Genomic DNA, 12,448 nt, shown 5'->3' on the forward strand with positions numbered 1-12,448 from the left:
GAAACTAATGTTTCTTGTGTGTCCCTCCTGGGCCGGGCATTTCAGTTCCCCTCTGTGAATCGCCACCAACACTCCATGAGCCTGCCTCTGCGCCACCCCATTTTAAAGAGGGAGACACAGGCCTCAGGGTGATCACGAAAAGTGTCTGTTCCGAAGTCCCACATCAGTAAGTGCAGAGCTGATCCGGAACCCACCAGTACCCAGCCCCAAGCCCATGTCCGTTTCTCTCCCTCGCACTAACTCCCAGCTGTTTGCCAATTTCAAGTGTCCAGTTCACATCTGGCGGCAGCTGCCATTTTTCTGAAGAGCTAGGACTCAAAGATGATGGGTTCCTTCCATTCCAGCTCAGACAGGGAATACTGTATTCCACATGCTGATAATTAAGTTGCAAAGGAATGGTTTTGCCCCAAGAACTGCCTGTGGGATTCTGAGAGGAAACGCAGATCTACAGAAACGAGTCTGAATGCCACAGGTGTGTCCCAAATGCTAACACGGCTCTCTGAACCAGACAACAAAGGTGATTCTAGTGACAGCAGCAGGCTCATTGGACGCAAGTTCAAGGAAGGGGAGGAGAACAGGCAAGGGATCCAGGATGACAAAGGATCCAAATGCTAATCTACGTTGAGGTGACACCTGAAAAATCCTCACAGCTCCACGTCATTAACTGGAATGGGAGGAGAACAAGGGACCTTCCACTGACAACCTCAGGCTCCTCAAGACTTGGGAGCCTCATCAGGTGTGGGATTCAGGGCCATAGAGTGAGATCTGTGGGCTGTTCCCTATCTCCCTGGGGCGCAGATCCCGGCCAGGGGCTCCTTCCCCAGCCAGGGGCTCCTTCCTGTTCCACGACGCCAGCAGCAGGAGCCCCTGAGGCCCAGGAGCCACGCCGCTCCCTGTGCCACAGCGGCAGGCCACCGTCGGCCCTGGGCTCACAGCTCACCGGAACGGAGGCCCTGCTCCTGGAACTGCTCGCGGGGTCACCAGGTCTTCCCACTTCTCCGCCATCCGCAGCAGGGGGACAGCGGGGTGCTGCCAGCTCAGCCTGGCGTGCTGGGTGATGCCAAAGGTGGGACGTGACCATGCGTAACAGCGCTTCCCGCGACCCCTGCAGCAGGGCGTCTCATTAACCTTTGCTGTGACTCCAGGCACGGTGCTCAGCGCCAGACTTGGGACTGTGTTCTCATCATTGTAACGCGGTCTTTCGGAGAAAATTACACTACATGAAGGATGTTTTGTGTGATAGAAGTCAAAACCAAAGTTTAAAAATCAAGTAAGATGTGTTCTGAGCATGGAACATCGCCTTTTAAAACACTTTGCACTCGCTCAACAAACCCTGACACCCGCTGAGTTCAGGCTCAGCCTCCGCCGCCTGATGTTGGTCTGAGCACAGCCTCCGTACCTAGGGCAACAGCGAACTCCTAAACATGCACCACGCTGAGGCCTGGCACGCCCCATGCCTGCTGGCCTCTCAGACCGCGTCCTGACCAGCTCCCCACCGCACCGCTCTGCGCGCTCCTGGGAGAGTCCGAGCTGGAGTCCGCGGGGTCTCCATCCAGGGCCTGGTGCTCACCGATGGCCCCAGCTCTTCCCTCCTGGTTCGGCTCACAGGGCCTCTGGCAGGCTCCTTCCACTGCCTCTGCTGCCACATCACCATGACGCTCCCGCCGCAGCTCAGCTGTGGGCTCCAGAAAGTCAGGATCATCCTGTCCCTTTCCTTGGTCCCCAAGCCCAGCACAGGCCTGGCATGAGGAGGACACGCAAACCACGTTGCCTAACAGCTTCACCTGCTTCACCTAGCAGCTTCACCTGCTGTGAAAGAACACAAGCCCAGTCAGATGCTCTGCTGCAGCCCTTGAACAGGAGGAGTTCTCACTTTTCCTCCCCCGCCCCCATCCCCAGCACCAATGCTTTCTGGCATTAGCCCAGCCTCCCCCCTCCCACCCCACTCCCACAAGGTGCCAGCGCCTGACCTGGAGGGTAGGCCTGCGCACTCCTGGCCTGGCAAACATCCTGCCTGCTGCCAGGGTCCTGCCACCACGGAGGCACTGCTTTCCGCCCTACTTCCACCCTACCTGTGCGGTGGGTGGTGATGGCGGGTGCCCTGTGGGCCCATGAGTGACTCTCACAAGCTTCCCGGGGCCTCTGTCTGAGCTGGGGCCCCAGTGACAGCCCAGAACTTCAGCGCCTGCGGCTGAGCCATCCCTTCGGCGCTGCAGCCTGGGGAGCGCAGGCTACATGCACCACGTGGACATCATTGTTGGTCTTAAATATTGGATCATTTTCAAATTAGAGAAGTAACATATACTAGTTGTAACAAGCAAAACACTTAAAAATGTGAACAAAAGCAAAGATGATTCTTTCTCCCTGTCCAACCTCATTACCATGCCTGTATTCATGTTACTTATGTAATTACTAGTGACCCTGTGCACAGATTCATGCACATTGAAAGGAAATCGGGAGCCCACGTGCCCAGGGAGTTTACACTCCCCTGAGCCACTGGGAAGTCGCATGGAGAGTCTGTCCTCCCCCTGCAGCTTCCTGAAAACATATTTCCAAATGTCCCTTCTGCGGCCTGGGTCGCACCTTGCCGGCCGGGAGATCCCCAATGGACACCTTGGGCCATGCTGGACGCTTTGCACCGCCTGGAACCAGATAAGAGACATTCAGAGGTGAACAATTCGAAGTTCGAAGTTGGGGATCTTGGAGGACCCGGGTACTCTGTTGCCCACGCCCTCACCCTTCAGATCCACCTCTCTTTGACTTTTACCCTCATTGTCAGTCACCACCTTGTGGCCACTGTCATATTGCTGCCTTCCTCTGTAGCTCTGGGGCAACTGGTAAGGGATGAGATTTGATCTCCATGCCCTAGGCAGAGTTTCAGGAGCCCAGCGGTGATCTCAGGCTCATCCTGGTTACTCCAGAGATTGTAACTGCAGGCTTATGAGGTACAAGGGATGTAGCATTAAACAGCAGGCGGCTGGAAAGGAGCCCAAGCTGGGGCCAGGCACTGTGCCACTCCTGCTCACCCCAGCCCTGCTGTGCCTGCCACCGCCCGCCAGTGCCCCCCACCGCTCACTTGGTAGCACTGCTTCGGAGGCAGGAGAGATTCCTGCCCGTCACCGCCCACCAGTGCCCCCCACCGCTCACTTGGTAGCACTGCTGCGGAGGCAGGACAGATTCCTGCCCGCCGCAGCTGCATTTGCCAGCTGTGAGCCTTCCGACTGAGTGGCGCTCCAGCTGTGGGAGTGCACTGACCACCAGGGGACAGCTCCTGCATTGAGTGCCTGCCCCCTGGTGGTCAGTGAGTGTCATAGTGACTGGTCAAGTGGTCATTCCAGTTGTTCGGGTCATTTGGTCATAATGGTCACTTAGGCTTTTATATATATAGACTAGAGGCCTGATGCATGAAATTCATGCCTGGGGGGGGGGGGTGTTCCTCAGCCCAGCCTGTGCCTTCTCACAGTCTGGGAGCCCCATGATCAATTGCCCCACAGCAGGAGGCCCTGCCCACCCGCCGCAGCGCTGCCGGCCAGGTAGCCTGGGCCTCCCTCTGCGGGGCGATCGATTATGGGGCTCCACAATCCATCACCCCAAAGAGGTATGCCTCACCCATCCGGCAGGGACTTCGTGATGGATTGCCCCAAAGAAATAGGCCCTGGCCACCCAGCCAGGGCTCTGCAATGGATCACCCCCACAGAGGAGGCCCTGCCCAGCCGCCGCAGCACTGCCGTGGGGTAGCCTGGGCCTCCCTCTTTGGAGCAATCATGGAGCCCCCTGATTGACCGCCCTGCTGGCCAGTGGCCTGGGCCTCCCTCTGCAGGGCGATCGTGGGGCGATGGGGGGCCCCTGACCAAGCGCATCGCACCCGCCTTGGCTGGCCTGGCGCCAGTGGGTGTCATAGCGTGGTCATCCAGACGGTCTTTCCGCTGTTTGGCCGTTCGGTCGATTTGCATATTATGCTTTTATTATTATAGATATAATGTAATATATGCATAATGATTCATTTATAATCATATGTGAATACACATGAATATAAAATTATGTTGTGTAAAATTTTACACGAGTGAGGAATTTTAAGACAGCATTTTATCTTATTTAATCACCACCCATCTCTGTATCTTGCTTGCCTTTCCAGGTATGGTTACTCCAGGACTTCCAGGAGAGAACAGGTGAGCCTGGCCCGAGGACCACACCTGTGCGCAGGACACCAGCTTCCCTTCTGTCGTAAACACACCTGCGCAGTCGCCCTGGAATTCAGGTGAGTCCTCTGAGGAGTGACACTGCTGCTGTTTTCTCTTCTCAGTTGCTGGTTTGGGGACATTGCAAGGAGGCCTTTTCCCCTCTCCCTGCACCCCACCCCCAGAGCACAGACCACCCGGGTGGACTGGTTTCCCATTCCTCCTGCCCCCTTGCTTCCTTGCTTCTAATTGGCTCAAATTTCAAGCCTGACAGCCCCTGTATTATTTCTGACCTTGTCTATTTCCAGTGACTTTCTCAAAATAACAAATCTCCAGGCAAGGCCTGTTTCCCTTTCTCTACCGGTGCCTCTCCCCAGCCCTCCTCTTTAAAGCTAACCCAAGCCTTTGCTTGGTAGCATTTACTTAGCCCATCTGTCTGCAAGTGCCTGTTCCTACTGGCCCTCACCCTACCAGGTCACAAACTACCTCAACACACCTGTCCATTGCCTTGTAGATTTCAAATATATACAAATAGATTACTTCACCTAATTCTTACAACAGCCCTATGAAATAGAGAGGGCAAGTATGTTGGTCCCCAAACTATATGGGCCTTAAAAGATATTAACAGGCAATTTGCAAAGAAAATATTAAAATGACCACAGGAAAAAATCACTGTTTTACTGTTAATAAAAGGAATGCTCCCAGCTGGTGTGGCTCAGTGGACTGAGCGTCATCCCATGCACCAACAGAACAGCTGTTCCTTGCCAGGGCAGGACACATGCCCAGTAGGGGGTGGGCAGGAGGCAGCCAATCAATGTTTCTATCTCTTTCCTTCTCCGTTTTTCTCTCTCTCTCTAAAAATCAATTTAAAAAAAAAACAAACCATATTTTAAAAAATACAAAGCATAATAACATTGATATACTCTTTGCCTATGAATTAACAAATATTTAAAAGAATGATAATACGGCCTGTTGAGCAAGGAGAGGGGCAGTACATTAGGTCATTCCAGGTAGGAACACGCATGGGGGCACCGCCCTGACCGAAAGCTTGCCAACATGGAGTGAACCAGAAGACCATGGAGCATGCAGTTCCTCTTGTAGGAATTTATCCCAAGGAGATCAACAAAGCTAGGGAGAAAGTTCAGCTGCAAGGACACTGTAATATGTGACTGATTAAGTTGAAGTCATGCAATAAAATGCTCTGAAAAAAAATTTAAAATAATGTGAAGAATCTATACTATATTTCAAAACTTTCTGATATAAGTAAAAACAATTACACAATAATACTTATTGTCTAAGTCCCTAAGTCATACATAATAGATATGCATATAGATATAAATATAACACACCCCCAAATGTCAAGAAAGGCTATGTCCAAGTGATGGCATTATGGGTGGTTTTATTTTCTTAATTTCTGCTCACCTCTATCTTCTAAATTATTTTCAATAACCATGTATAATTTTGTAAAGGGAAAAATAAGAAAATGATAACATTTGAAAAAATGCCTTTGTCTCAGTGGAATCAGTTCTACATTTGATTCTTTCGTCCACTCACTCATTCTTCCAACAAATATTTAGTGAACTCCTACCATATACAAAGCATTCTTCTGAGCGATAAGGATCCAGTAATTAACTTTTTTTTAAATTGAAGGATAAAAAGGGGTGGCCTCTGCCATGGAGCAGGCGTTCTTGGTGAATGGAGAGAGCCAGGGCGGGGGGCGAGGGGTGAACGGTGAACACACCGGGCATAAGGGGAGCTCTTAGACATTCTCTCCCCTGACCCCAAAAGGGGCCTCAGAGGGCACCGATGCATCTGGTCATTCTGGAGAGACCTGGCCTGGGCGGGACTGGATCTGAAAAAGTGGTTTCTGAGAGTGGACACTGGAGGGAACGCACAGAGTGAGGCTCACGCGTGCTCTTAAAGCTCATAGCTACTGTGTCTCTGGCCAACTTGAGACAATTGGCTGCAGTGGCCTGGCTGTGGGAGAAATGGGTCAGTCCCGTGGGTGGCATGACTACAGACAGTAATTGGAAGGCCCAAAATGATCCATCTCATATATAAGTGATTAGCGAAAACACAACCCCCGCCCCAAAGTGTCCCTCTGAGTCTGTCCCCTGGATAAGCGTGGGCCTCCTACTCTTCCTGGGTGACCCTCCCCTTAACTTGCAAGCGTGGAAGTGTGGCACTCCTGGGTCCCTTTGGTTTTCCCATGGGAACACTCCTCCCCGAAGCAAAGGCAGCCTATAACCAGTGTTGGCTGGAGGCCTGGCTGGAGGTGGGAGGGGACCCGGGGAGTGAACCAGTCCTCCTGGTCACAGGGTTCCAATCAGCTGAGCCACAGGCACCCACCTCTCCCACCGCCCTGAAGCAGTCATTGCTAAATGTTAATTCTTAGATTAACTACAAATGAGTCGAGCTCCTCATGGGGGAAATGAGCGAATCTGGGTCATCTGCAGATGATCCCTTTGGTTGCCTGGAAGACATAATTTGGGCATCTGAAGATGCTGCTCCTCAGGGTCTGTCCTGCCTTGGCTTTTCAGCGATATCCTGAGCAGGAGACTTTCAAGGAAAAAGCAAATGGTGTCATTTCTGCGCTTGCAAAACACTGCACAGTGATTTTCATGTCGATTCCACCATAGTTTCTATTTCAAAATCAGGCACAGAACCTGTGTGGCAACATGAAGGAAAGGTTTCCATAGTCAGGCAGAGATGGCCCTGTTAGAGAGGGAAGGGCCGGACCCCGTCCCCCTCCCCATCCTCAGAACCCTAATTCCTGTGGAGAGAGACCCCTGCCTCCCTTGGGGAGAGGAGACCGGCCCCCGCAGCCCGACTCTAGGCTGGCTGCCACCCACTCCACCCCGCCCTCTTCCCTCAGCCCAGCCGTCCCCAAGGAGCCGGCCGGCTTTAGAAATAGCAAATATGGTTTGGAACAAAGTTTTGACACTGACTCGATATCCTGTGCTCATATTACATTTCTATGAATATTCCACTGACTTTTCAGCTCTGAAGAACAGTTTCCGCTCTGAGGCTATGTCAGCTCCAGTTGCTCCCACCCTGACAGCGATCTTTGAAACTGATATGGCACTGAAAGAGCCAGAATAACTTTTTAAAAATATTAGTAATGGGCTAGGTTCCCAGTCTTTGTAATCCTGAGGAAGGAACCCTGTGAGAGGCGCCCTAGGAACTGAGCTGAGCGTGGGCCCACGGAGAAGCGGCTTGCAACCTCAGGGCTGCTCTGCAGGAGGACTTCTGTGAAGTGGAAAAGGAAGAGAATCTGCCCTCGCATTCTGCATGTACCACCTTCTGTCCCAGGAGCGTGAGGACCATCTTTCCATACCCTCGCCGCTGCTTTCTGTGAGAGAAAGCCACCACCTCCGGGGGCGAGACCAGCCTGCCGTCTCAGGAGCACCCCAGTTCCGCCGCGTGCCACAGGGCCTGGGGAAAGTTGGGCATCTTCTTTGAGTTGTCAGTTTCCTCGCCTGTAAAATGTAAAACAGTTAACTGTCTTCACATGAAATAATGACGGAAAATTCTTTATCTGTCGCCTGGAACACAGGAGCGACTTACGGAAACTTAACTGCTGCCGCTACTCCCCGCCTCCTGAGAAAAGCATGGTGTCTGTGGCGTGTGTCTGCCCTTCCTTTATAATCTCAAATGAAAATGGAGTCCTACAGTTAGGATTACACTGGCCACAACCAAGCTAAAATAGTGCACTGATTCAAATAGCTAAGAGGTAGCTGCTTAAAATGAAAATAGCTAGCCCTGATTTCTAAATAATGCCTTTAAAAATGTTTCCTTATACTTGTATGCATCTATGCATAACCCGCGGGTACAGACAATAGTGCAGGGAAGGCCTGTGGTGGGGCAGGAGCCGGGTAGAAGAGGGTAAGGGGGGAAATGGAGGACATCTCAACAACAAAGATAAATTTCTAAAATAATAATAAAAATAAATGTTTTTTTATGAAACACATTTAAGATACGGCGTAAGGAGCTTTCCAAATTGGCATGATCAAAATATCTGATATTCGCATCATAATTCCCTACAACATACCAAAATTTTGGTCAACCTAAGGATTCTCAGGAATTTCAAATTTTGAATCTATAAAAAATTCCACAATTCCAATAAAATCAGACTAAGTATATTTTTATCTGAAAATACAATCTGAGACAACCCCATCTTATATTGAAGGAACAGGCTTATAAGCATTTTATAAGTTGCAACTTAAAACTTCTACTCAAGTTCAAGTTGACAGTTAGGATAAATAGAAACTAAATTGTTGAATTGTATCTGTCTTAGAGTTGTGGGCTGGATTTGCCACTCTAATCTCCAGAAGGGAATATTAGTTCAATAAAATAAACATTTTTAATTTCTTCTATGTTATTCCTCCAACCATGCCAATGCACTCATCTATGGCTCACTTAAAGGGTTTGTGAAGCAGCCCCCAACTTGCTTAAAAGAGAAGGTTTGATTGTCGTATGACAATGAAGGGCAGGATGTGAGTGCTCATTGTTTTAATGCAATGAGCCCTTAATCGCTTCCAGTCTGATTCATCAGAAATGTGGTACTCTTGGGGGATTTTTTTGGTCACTAAATATTGTCTTTCATTTTAAGATATTTCTTTCTTGCCAGAAAATGATTTTGTATTTTTCCCCTAATGATGAAGGATGAAAGATGGAGAGAATTCCATTCGGTAATTAAGGAACCACGAAAAAGTAAACTGACTCAGAAAACAAATGCCCAAAAGAAAAATAAAACATATTATATGAGATGGAAGCAGTGAATTCTTGGCAAATATTCAACTGGAGCCAGGATTGGTAATTTAATAATATCCTTGTTTTGTTAGTATTGGGGGTGGGGGAATTAAGCTCTAGGGCTTCAGCTCTGCACCACTACCTCAGCCAGCAAGGGGCTTACAGACACAAATGCCTGGAGGCTTTCGAAGGTTTGTTAAACCGACACAGGCCCTGGGTGAGGTCCATGCCAGAGGTCAGGGCAGAACCTGATCTCTAAGCTCAGGAGGCACTGAAAATCCCCTCGGGACGCCTGCTCCAAGCACTCTTCCCAGAGGCCGAGCGCATCACACCCAAATCAGAGCAGGCAGATGGCTTCCTGAGGTGGGACCTGCAGATTGCAACCTGCCGAGTTGTTCTGATTCCCTGGCTCACGGTGCCACTTCATTTTGGACTGGTCCGTCGCGCTTCCCCCTGATGGCGGCTGAGCAGAGTGCGGCAGGAAAAACTGCCCTAACTTTGGTAATCCTGGCCACACCTGGGCCCTTCACAAGGGTACGCCGAGTTAAAGGGCATGCTGCCATAATACACAGACCCTTTCTGGGACCTGAAGGTCATGACGTCATAGTGTGTCATTTTTTTTTTTTTTTATCTCTGGTTCTCTTCCGAGTTTAAAGGAGAGAGTACCACAGGAAGGACATTCAAATGGAAAAAAAATCGAAGAAGGAGAAAGAATGGTTTAGTGCAAACCCAGTCCCCAAGACATTTCTGAGTTGCCACTTTTCTCCCCTGACCTTCTTACTTCCTGGATTATGCAATATGTAGAAAAAAAGAAACAATTGCTAAAAATCTTACCTCGTTTTCTGGTCTCCATGATGGTCTGAAAATAAAATAGTCTATGGATCACACATGTGTGTGTTTATAATGATAGTGGCAGTAATGAAAGTACTAGTGATGGTGATGGTGATGGTGGTAGTGATGGTAGTGATGGTAGTGACAGTGGTGGTGACAGTGGTGTGACGGTGGTGGGGGGGTGGTGGTGATGGTGGTGATGGTGATGGTGGTTGTGGTAGTCGTAGTAGTCAGAGTAGTGATGGTGGTGATGGTGCTGGATGTGATGATGATGGTGATGGTGATGGTGGTGGTGATGGTGTTGCTGGTGATGGTGATGGTGGTGATGGTGATGGTGGTAGTGGTGGTCGTAGTCGTGGTGATGGTGGTGGTAATGGTGATGGTGGTGATGATGGTGGTGGTGGTGATGGTGGTGGTAATGGTGATGGTGGTGATGATGGTGGTGGTGGTGATGGTGGTGATGGTGGTGGTAGTGATGGTAGTGATGGTGGATATGATGATGGTGGTGGTAGTGGTGGTGATGGTGGTGATGGTGATGGTAGTGGTGGTGTTCGTAGTGGTGGTGATGGTGATGGTGATGGTGCTGATGATGGTGATGGTGATGGTGATGATGGTAGTGATGGTGGTGATGGTGCTGGATGTGATGATGATAGTGATGGTGGTGCTGGTGATGGTGGTGGTGGTGGTGATAGGTGTTGATAGGTGGTGAGGGTGGTTACAGTCCAATTGCTCAAAAATAAATTAAACACTTTAACTTATGTATTAGAGATGTGAAAAGTCTACTCTACCTATCTTCTCTTAGTCTTAATTTCCATATCTGCCAAATGTTGATTAATTTGGTCACAAAGATGTCGTTGTTTGATTAAGACTTGAAAGGTACTTTCAAAAGAAAGGCCAAAAAAATGGAATTAAAGCAACTGCTGAAGGGATGTATTTCTTTCTGTGGTTGAGTTTTTATGCTTCATTATTATTTTCATCATAATCATTGTCACTGAAAGTATTTAAAGTATCAATAGTCCTTGAACTTTCTGTATCACCAAGTTCCCAGGATGTAGAACATTCACTTCCCGGGGACTGCTGTGGAGACATATGACGACACTTTTCACCAATGCTCATGAAAGTCTGGGCCAGAGAAGTTCTGCTGCTGGCGGTGCAAGTTACTGTCCGCACAGAGAAACCCCTTCCCTGTGTGGCTGCGTTTAATGAGTAATAAGGTAGTCATAGGCAGTTTATTAAATACGTCTCTCTCCTCCTTCCAGGCTCACAGAAGGATAGAGTGTCCCCGATGACTTTGGCATTAGGCATAGTCATGTGACTGTTTCGACTGGTAATATGTGAGAAATGGCAGGTGTCACTTCTGGGCGGAAGCCTTAAGAGCCAGGACAAGCTTCACCATACTCCCTTCCCACTGTGGTGCGTGTGGGCACAGGTGTGCAGAGCAGCTAACCATCCTGAGTCCCCCACTGTCTAAAGCCGCAGACACCCCTTCTGACCCACGTGGACACACAATAGAATCAGGAAGTAAACAGCTGTTATTTGAAGCCACTGAAGTTTTGATGGCTATTTGCTGCCCCAGCCTAACCTTCTCAATTCTAATAGATACAGGTGGCAAGTAGCCAAAACCAGGGGTTTAAAGTCATGAGTCATCACATCAGAAAGAAGGGATCTAGGTCTTTCTGAGAGGAAACAGGAACCACAATCCTCTCTATTGCCTAATCACTGCCTCGGAGACATCCACCATTCCCTGGCGAAGGTCTGCTCTCCACAAAAGTACCGGGAAAGAGCTGCGCCTTGACCTGCAAGAACTGAGTCACCCATTCGTTCCATACGGACCGCGGGGTCGTTTGGAGCGCTCCTCTAAGTTTTGTTTCAAACAACAAGCCTCTCCCTCCCACTGCCCAGCAGACAGGCCCGGGTTCCTTGTCATCCCTTAAGACTGCACTGTGCCAGGGATCTGCCGCTGTAAGGAGCTCTACTTTTAGGAAAACCGAATCTCACACAGTCAGTACATGATCACATTCCAAGTGAGGTGGTGACTGTGAAGGGCCCACCTGCACCCACCTCCCCTCCCCTCCCCTCCCCCACCCGCCCAGACTGCAGCTCTGCACGAAAATCTAACAGGCCAAGCACAGAGGTTCTTTGAGAAGTTGGCCCAGCGTGCCTTACAGGCGAGTTGCCGTCTTACAGCGTCTTGCCAACAGCAACAAAGAGGAAAGAAAAGGGAAGGTTTTCTTTTCTCGGGACTAGGAACGGAACATAAATTTCCTCTTTCTGTGAGGCTGAAGGGTCCGATTTTCCACACCCGGGATGATCTCTGACTAGCCATCACTTTCCTAATATCCTGTGGCTGTCTAGTGGGCACTGCTTTCCTCCCAAGTCAACCCCATGGTGGCAATGGCCGGAGAGGAGAGAGGCTCCGCTGCCCGCTGCGGGGCTGGGCCCCCACCGGCCCCAGGTAACCGTGCGGGAAGGAAACGGGCGAGGTCGGTTCGGTGTGCCTTCCCCTGGCAGTGCCGTATTAGTGGCCTCATTTCCAGCACCTCACCGCCACCGCGCCCACTGCGTCTGCTGTGTCGAACCGTGCTAAGTCTCCTGAGGTCTCTATATAGGGAAGTACAGAGGGAATGAACACTTGCTGGAAATATCCCAAGGACAAAATTTACACAAAACCCTTGGAGGTGGGAGCT

The 12,448-nt window shown here is 50.0% G+C and overlaps 1 long non-coding RNA gene across 3 annotated transcripts in view; it reads right to left on the minus strand.

Annotated features, from left to right (window-relative positions):
- The window catches only part of LOC308526325, a 73,514-nt gene that overhangs the window by 37,763 nt on the left and 23,303 nt on the right, over positions 1–12,448 (minus strand). Inside the window, exons 2-4 of one of the 3 annotated variants that reach the window (XR_013996542.1) lie at positions 7,516–7,657; positions 2,584–2,642; positions 1,571–1,809 (exon numbers count right to left, since the gene is read on the minus strand). This is a non-coding gene — a long non-coding RNA (uncharacterized lncRNA). Of the gene's footprint in view, positions 1–940; positions 1,810–2,583; positions 2,643–4,127; positions 5,352–7,515; positions 7,658–12,448 lie in introns of those variants that run through there. The other 2 variants (XR_013996543.1, XR_013996544.1) reach the window with 2 other exon arrangements.

This window comes from Myotis nattereri, assembly GCF_964212035.1.
Source record: "Myotis nattereri genome assembly, chromosome: 10".
Taxonomy (NCBI): Eukaryota; Metazoa; Chordata; class Mammalia; order Chiroptera; family Vespertilionidae; genus Myotis; species Myotis nattereri.